Here is an 8,841-nt window from a genome sequence, read left to right as displayed (position 1 = left end):
AAATAAGAATGGACAAGATCACTAGCCTTTGGCTTTACACTTTATTGGGTCGCACGGCATATGGATTGCACAGCCCGTGAGATTCTTACTAGTTGGGCTTATAGGACATGGGCCGCCCCTAATGGGCCATACACTTGAATATCGATGTACCATAATATTAAACTACTTCATATTTGTGAACATACATGATTATTTGTATGAGAACCGAACTATTAGTATATGTTTTGTGGTGTATGAAGCTGTAATGTGAATGCATAACTGAACCAACTACTTGCTAGGTGATTATGTGATGATAACGAACTTGTATGTCATATGAATTACTATAGTGACTTGTATAATGATTTGTGCAATCCGTGTATGCTGCAAGTGTAGTATGTGTATGGAATACGTGCTCTTTGTGCATATGACTAATTGTTGTTGGTAACTATGTTAGGATTTGGTTGACCAACTGTAAACATAAACAAGTAACTAATCTTACCGAGCAAACCAAGGTGAGTTCACACTCTTACTAAGGCATGGGATTCCCAGGGCTTGGGAATGGGATTGAAAGGATAAGGTTGAATAGATTCATACGGACACTATTACTAGACTACCATACCATCGTCCTCGGTTGTGCAGGATACATATGTAAAACCTACGTATACTTGTATTGCTCACTGTCCTCAGGTTGCGAAGGACACTCACGTAAAACCTACGTGAACTGATACTCACTACTGCCTCGGTTGTGTCAGGCACTTACGTAAAACCTACGTAAACCCCCGCGTACCCCTATCCTCGGTTATGAAGGATACTTACGTAAAACCTACGTAAACTTGTACGTATTACTGTTCTCGGGATATGTAGAACACTTATGGTTACGAATAGTCTAGTGGTTATACAACATGGGAAGCCCCCACCAATAGAACGTACTATTGGCCCAGTAGAGCCACCTGTTACAAACGAACCTACTATTACGCATTTACTTTCTGTGAACTCGCTCAACTAGTTGTTGATCCTCTGTTACATGCCTTGCAGGTCGTTAGATACATTGGAGCTTGCACAGGGAGGAGCTGGTCGTTGTGGGCTTGGATCATGATTGTTTGTTGAACACGTTATGACATTACATACTTATTTATGTTGGGATTCACTTATACGCTTCCGCTAAACAATGATAACGTACTTATGTTTTGGAACACCTTTCATATGGATTTGGTTTGGTTTAATAGCAATTACTTTTATTATACATATTGTTCTATATGATTGGTGGCTTGATCCTGGTCAGTCACGCTCCCAAGCGGTGATACTCCGCAGGTGGATTTTGGGGGTGTGACAGATTGGTATCAGAGCCATTGGTTATAGAGAACTAGGTTTTAATATGGGGAAAACGTTTTTATTAAAACCAGACTATAACCAGAACAGTGCTCTCAACGATCCACAACGACGCTTCGCTCCACGTGCAAGACTCGACATCCTAGGTAATATGGTTTATGTTTATTACCTGCTTGCTAGAACTACATAGAACTTTGCTCGTAGTACGCCTAGACATACATGACCCTATTACATGAGGATATCTATGTGCTTACACTCTTCTGTCATCGCACTTTACGCGAACCTCTCTCTTACCGATGTTATCTTTACTATGAAGATCATGTCTGGACGAATTAACATGACACAAGCCCAGTTGACGGCTCTCATTAACGAACAAGTTGCTGCGGCATTTGCGGCCGCACAAGCAGGAGGTACATCCTGTAGTCATAACTCACACTAGGATCTTTAGGTCCTACACTCCTAAACCAACTCTTGTGTTTAACCTTGTCCTATTCGTACACAATAGGTCAACACGCACCGCAACCAGTTTGCACTTTCAAGAACTTCATGGACTGTCGTCCAAGTACGTTTAGTGGCACGGAAGGAGCAGTGGGACTACTCCATTGGTTTGATAAGCTCGAGTCAGTGTTCGAGATGTGTGAATGCCCTGAGGCTCGCAGGGTCAAGTACGCCACTGGTACATTGGAAGGAATCGCGCTAACCTGGTGGAACGCGCAAGTTCAGATTCTAGGGTTGGCAGCTGCTAACGCCACCCCTTGGAACGATTTTAAGGAACTCATCAAACGAGAATACTGCACGCGGGATGACATCCACAAGTTGGAAGATGAGTTTTACCACCTAAAAATGACGGGGTCAGAAATTGAAGCCTACACGAAACGGTCGAACGAACTGGCCATCTTGTGTCCAACCATGGTGGACCCTCCAATCAAGCGTATCAAATTGTACCTCAAGGGTCTAGCCTCAGAGATTCAGAGCCATGTTACATCGGCAAACCTCGACAACATCCAAGACATTCAGCGTCTTGCTCATCGCCTTACGGATCAGGCGGTGGAACAGAACAAGCTGCCCAAACGCATCAGTGCTACCACTACTGCTGTCACTACTTCTGCTACTCCCAGTGACAACAAGAGAAAATGGGAGGGGGATTCCAGCAAGGGATCAGTTTCTGTTCAGTCTCAAGCACAGCAGAGCAAGACTAATGACTACCAGAGTCCGAATCAGCAACCATCAGGCAGTCAGAGGCAGAGTGGATATCGGGGAACTCACCCATGGTGTAGTAGGTGCAACAAACACCACAGTGGAAGATGTCGCAGGGAACGTTGTCAAAGATGCCTCAAGATGGGTCATGAGGCTAAGGATTGTAGAAGCTCACGGCCAGCAAATCAGAACCAGCAACTCCCACCGCCAACTCCACAGAACCAGCAGCAGCAGCCACAGCGTGGAAACCGGGGATGTTTCCAGTGTGGGGCTGAAGGCCACTTCAAGCGCGATTGCCCTCAATTGAACCAGAACCAGAATCGCAACAACAACAATAACCAGGGCAACGGGAACAACAATAACGGGGGAAACAACAACAACAATGGCAACGAAGCTCGGGGTCGTGCTTTTGTGCTGGGTCGGGGCGACGCAATGAATGATCCCAATGTGGTTATGGGTAAGTCTCTTCTCGACGATATTTATGTTACTGTCTTATTTGATTCGGGTGCTGATACAAGTTATATGTCCTTGAAAATTAGTAAATTGTTAAAACGTACACCAACACCCCTAAACACCAAACATGTCGTAGAGTTAGCAAATGGTAAAAATGTAGAAGCCTCACATGTAATCAAGGGTTGTAGCATCGTTTTAGCTGGTCAGACCTTCTCGATTGATCTTATACCCATAGTTTTGGGTAGTTTCGACGTCGTCATCGGTATGGATTGGTTATCCGAGCATCGCGCAGAGATTTTATGCAAGGAAAAGATCATTCGTATTCCTCGCACTAGTCAAGAACCTCTCGAAATTCAAGGCGACAAGAGTGGTGTTGTGGTTGGCATCATCTCTTTCTTAAAGGCGCAGAAAAGTTTACGAAAGGGGCACACTGCAATTCTGGCACTTGTCACTGATGCATCAGCAAAGGAAAAGAAGCCGGAGGATATTCCAGTTGTACGCGACTTTCCTCAGGTGTTTCCTGAAGATTTACCCGGTTTACCGCCAAGTCGAATTCCAGATTGAGTTAGCTCCTGGAGCAGCAACAATAGCCCGCGCACCGTATCGTTTAGCTCCAACCGAACTGGAAGAGCTGTCAAAGCAGTTACAAGAGCTCTTGGAAAAGGGTTTTATTCGTCCAAGCTCATCGCCTTAGGGAGCTCCAGTACTTTTCGTGAAAAAGAAGGATGGCACAATTTACACCGATCACAGGAGTCTCGAGCATATTCTTAAGCAGAAGGATTTGAACATGCGTCAACGACGATGGGTCGAGTTACTCAACGATTACGAATGCGCCATCAAGTACCATCCAGGCAAGGCCAATGTTGTGGCTGACGCTCTCAGTCGGAAAGACACTCTACCTAGACGCGTACGAGCCTTGCAGCTCACCATTCAGTCCAGTCTTCCTGCACAGATACGAACTGCTCAGATGGAAGCACTAAAGCCCGAAAACGTCAAGACTGAAGCCTTACGCGGCTCAAGGCAGCAAATGGAACAAAAGGAAGACGGCGCCTACTACGTAACAGGGCGTATTTGGGTCACACTTTATGGCGGTTTACGAGAGCTTGTGATGGATGAAGCACACAAGTCTCGCTACTCTATACATCTAGGTTCGGATAAGATGTACCACGACATCAGAACTACTTATTGGTGGCCTAGCATGAAGGCCCACATTGCCACTTATGTCGGCAAATGCTTGACCTGTGCAAGAGTCAAGGCAGAATATCAGAAACCAGCAGGCTTACTTCAGCAACCAAAGATACCACAGTGGAAATGGGAGGAAATTTCCATGGATTTTGTTACAGGCCTGCCTAGATCTCAGCGTGGTAACGATACTATTTGGGTGATCGTGGATCGACTCACCAAGTCTGCTCATTTCCTGGCAATCAAAGAAACAGACAAGTTTTCCACACTTGCAGACATATACTTGAAGGAAGTAGTCTCCAGGCACGGGGTGCCCACCTCTATTATTTCGGATCGCGATGCATGGTTCACTTCAGAACTATGGCAAGCAATGCACAAAGCTTTTGGTTCACAGTTAGACATGAGCACAGCATACCACCCTCAGATGGATGGACAGTCTGAACGCACGATACAAACTCTAGAAGACATGCTTCGGGCATGTGTCATCGATTTCGGCAACGGCTGGGAAAAGCATCTCCCTTTGGTGGAGTTTTCGTATAATAACAGTTACCACACCAGCATCCAAGCCGCTCCATTCGAGGCATTGTACGGACATAAATGTCGGTTACCTCTCTGTTGGGCAGAGGTGGGGGATAGTCAGATCACGGGTCCAGAACTTATAGTGAACACCACGGGAAAGATTGCACAGATAAGGCAACGCATGGCGGCAGCACGCGACCGTCAGAAAAGCTACGCGGATAAGCGTAGGAAGCCTTTGGAATTTCAGGTCAGGGACCGGGTTTTACTTAAAGTCTCACCCTGGAAGGGTGTGGTTCGTTTTGGCAAACGAGGCAAGCTCAATCCGCGGTACGTCGGACCGTTCGAAATCATTGAGAAGATAGGCAAAGTAGCCTACAGACTGAACCTACCAGCTGAACTCGGGGCAGTTCACAACGTTTTTCACGTGTCGAATCTGAAGAAGTGCTTGTCAGATGAGACCCTCATAATTCCTTTGAAAGAGCTCACTATCGACGAACAGTTGCACTTCGTCGAGGAACCAGTTGAAATCACGGACCGGGATGTTAAGGTCCTCAAACACAAGAGAATCCCTCTTGTCTGAGTTCGTTGGAACTCCAAACGTGGCCCAGAGTACACCTGGGAACACGAAGACCAGATGACAGAAAAGTATCCCCAGTTATTCGGAACCAATGCAACCACTACTGAGGCTTAAGCTACTACTGCGGAATTTCGGGTCGAAATTCCAGATCAACGGGGGAAGGATGTGACACCCCAGGAAAACCAGGAAAACCACACAACCTAACTAGTTTCCTCAGTGACTACGCGCTAAATTTCGGGACGAAATTTCTTTCAAGTTGGGGATGATGTGACAACCCGAACTTTCAAGGTTAGTCTCGTAATTCTATTTCACGCTTTTCTCTTTCACATCCTCGCTATGATAAACGTGTCCAACATCCTTGCTTCGATAAATGGTTTAACGTAAATGTAAATTGGTATGATTGAGTGTATGATTGATTTAAGTTGTTAGACTTAATTTATTGATCTGTTGGGCCAAGTCACACCTCCTCATTCAAATAATATACCCTTTGAGCCACATGAAATCTCATCGGCCCAAGGTTAAGCCCAAACCACCTCCGGACTTCATATTAGGCGGCATGCATACTACTTGGACTCTTGTGACCAATCGGGCCCCTCTTGTTTTTGACCCACACACATTCCTGACCCAAAGTACTCTCCAGCCCAACCCCCATAGGTGTAGCATGTGTTTAAGTTTATTACGTAACATTACCTTGTTTTAGAATAATCATAGCAAACCCTACTTCCTCTCACTTGACCTGCGAACGGCAGACGACCCCCCCCTGTTCGAACAACCACACACTGGCGACAAGCGTCGTTTTCCGGTGACCCGAGGAGCAGACTAACGACGACAGAAAAGGAGGACTCGTCAAAACAGCAACCGGAGCCGAGGTGCGGATGTTGATGCATGCCGGTGGGAGGACGACATGATGGTGGCGCCGATAGTTGCGACGGCGACTGAAGTGATGGCTGGTACACCGGCGACAATGGTGGTTAACCGGGTTTCTCGAGTCCGATTCATACCCGGTGCAGTTTTGGAGCACCGACTCATGAACAGTAGCAGTAGCGGCAGCCGTACAGACTCCTTACGATCGGTGTAAGTTTATATAAAAATCTGTTAAGTTTTCTTGTGTCATCTGTGCCTTGTTGTGATTTTGTTTTGGAAGTTGCTATGTTCAAACCATGATTTCAATAGGATGGTAATCAGCAGGTAATAACTTGGTTTGTATGAATATGTTCGATAATTACTGAATGATGTTAGTTGACTCGCATAATGTCTAAGCTACGATTGATGATGGTGTTAATTGTTGTGTTAAGTGTAATGCCATTAATTGATTTAACTCCTCGTTTTACTTGGTAATATGATACTATAATGAGTCATATGAGGTGTTATTACATTTAGTTTGATAAACGTGAATTGCATGCTAGTAGAAGTGATGAACACCTTATGACCACTAAATGTTGGATCTAATCTCGATTCATGATGATGATGTTTTGGACTGATATACGTGCGAGTGAATAATGATTATGATTATAATCAGATTTGATATTGATAGTGTACTGTTATTCATGAATATTAACTACGAATCACCGGATTAATTACATGGTATACTTGGTTTCAAATCTATTAGCGGATCAAATTTATTGGTATGAGCCGAAGGGTTGTAGTTGTATTAATTCCGTGTGTATTGTTGGTCAATGAATGCATGATAAATTGTGATTAGGTGCACAATGTGTCAGAACGGGATTAGGGTTTATATGGAACATTGGAAGTTGTTGAAATTCTAATGAAAGTATAATTGTGCAATTTTCTTGGAGCATGTAATTGTTTGAATCAACTTAAGTTGGACGGTTACATCAGACTTGGCCAACCACACTCTTGCAACATTACATATAACATATAAGTGGATTATTTTGATCATATAATATATAGTTGAATTGCATGCCCTGACCTTGTAACATAAATAAGAATGGACATGATCACTAGCCTTTGGCTTTACACTTTATTGGGTCGCACGGCATATGGATTGCACAGCCCGTGAGATTCTTACTAGTTGGGCTTGTAGGACATGGGCCGCCCCTAATGGGCCATACACTTGAATATCGATGTACCATAATATTAAACTACTTCATATTTGTGAACATACATGATTATTTGTATGAGAACCGAACTATTAGTATATGTTTTGTGGTGTATGAAGCTGTAATGTGAATGCATAACTGAACCAACTACTTGCTAGGTGATTATGTGATGATAATGAACTTGTATGTCATATGAATTACTATAGTGACTTGTATAATGATTTGTGCAATCCGTGTATGCTGCAAGTGTAGTATGTGTATGGAATACGTGCTCTTTGTGCATATGACTAATTGTTGTTGGTAACTATGTTAGGATTTGGCTTCACTTATACGCTTCCGCTAAACAATGATAACGTACTTATGTTTTGGAATACCTTTCATATGGATTTGGTTTGGTTTAATAGCAATTACTTTTATTATACATATTGTTCTATATGATTGGTGGCTTGATCCTGGTCAGTCACGCTCCCAAGCGGTGATACTCCGCAGGTGGATTTTGGGGGTGTGACAGCAACCTTCCATGGGCTTGCGGATGAAGATCCCCATTTACATATTACCAACTTTTTGGAAATATGTGATACTTTTCGGATCAACGGAGCATCAAATGACGCCATCTGCCTACGGATGTTTCCATTTTCACTAAAAGACCGAGCTAAGGCTTGGCTTAATACCCTCCCAGTTGGTTCGGTAAACACCAGTTTCTATATAAGTATTTCTCTCTTGCTAAAACAGCTAAATTAACGACTGAAATTAACACATACTCACAAGAGGAAGGGGAATCCTTATATGAAACTTGGGAAAGGTTCAAAGAGCTACTAAGAAAGTGTCATCATCATGGTGTTGCGGTATGGCAACAAGTATCCACTTTCTACAATGGGTTGTTGCAACACACAATACAAACACTTGACTTTAGCTCCGGGGGACTTTTAGGTAATCGCCGCCCATATGAAATTTATAATCAAATTGAGGAAATTGCTCAAAACAATTTTCAGTGGCACACTCCCCGAGGCAATAAATCTATTGCCCCGGGCGCCCATAAGGTTGACGAAAGCACTTCTTTACAAGCCCAAATCGAGGCCCTTTCTTCAAAAATAAAAAAGTTAGAAATGGCAAAAACGGCCTTGGTTGTGGCTTGTGAAGGGTGTGGTGGGCCGCATGAAAATTGGAGTTGTTTGAAAGAAATGGATAATCAAACGGAAATGGTAAACTACACTGATAATAGACCTAGGCCGTCTGGTCCTCTGACAGGTACCTACAACCAAGGATGGCATAACCACCCTAACCTTGGTTGGAGAGAACCTGGCAAAAGTAGTAACCAACAAAATCAAAACCAAAGAACAAACTTTCAACAACCACGCAATGAGTCACAAAATTTTTCTCAACAACAATAAGGGGGACGAGAGAGGCTTGAAGACACTGTCTCATGCCTCATCTCTAACACCGATAAGAAAAACTCGGATCGATTTCAACAAATAGAATCTAATTTTAGAAACCAACAAGCTAGTATTCAAAACATTGAAAAACAATTAAATCAACTAGCTCAAA

At 43.7% G+C, this 8,841-nt stretch overlaps 1 non-coding gene across 1 annotated transcript; it reads right to left on the bottom strand.

Moving 5' to 3' along the window:
• Positions 1 to 8,030: 8,030 nt before the first annotated feature.
• Positions 8,031 to 8,137, bottom strand: LOC118486202. The gene has a single exon (XR_004878057.1). It is a non-coding gene; the product is annotated as a small nucleolar RNA R71 (small nucleolar RNA).
• Between the last annotated feature and the right edge of the window lie 704 nt (positions 8,138 to 8,841).

The sequence above is a fragment of the Helianthus annuus genome, chromosome 13, assembly GCF_002127325.2.
Source record: "Helianthus annuus cultivar XRQ/B chromosome 13, HanXRQr2.0-SUNRISE, whole genome shotgun sequence".
NCBI lineage: Eukaryota > Viridiplantae > Streptophyta > Magnoliopsida > Asterales > Asteraceae > Helianthus > Helianthus annuus.
This window is presented reverse-complemented; position numbering and strand designations above follow the sequence as displayed.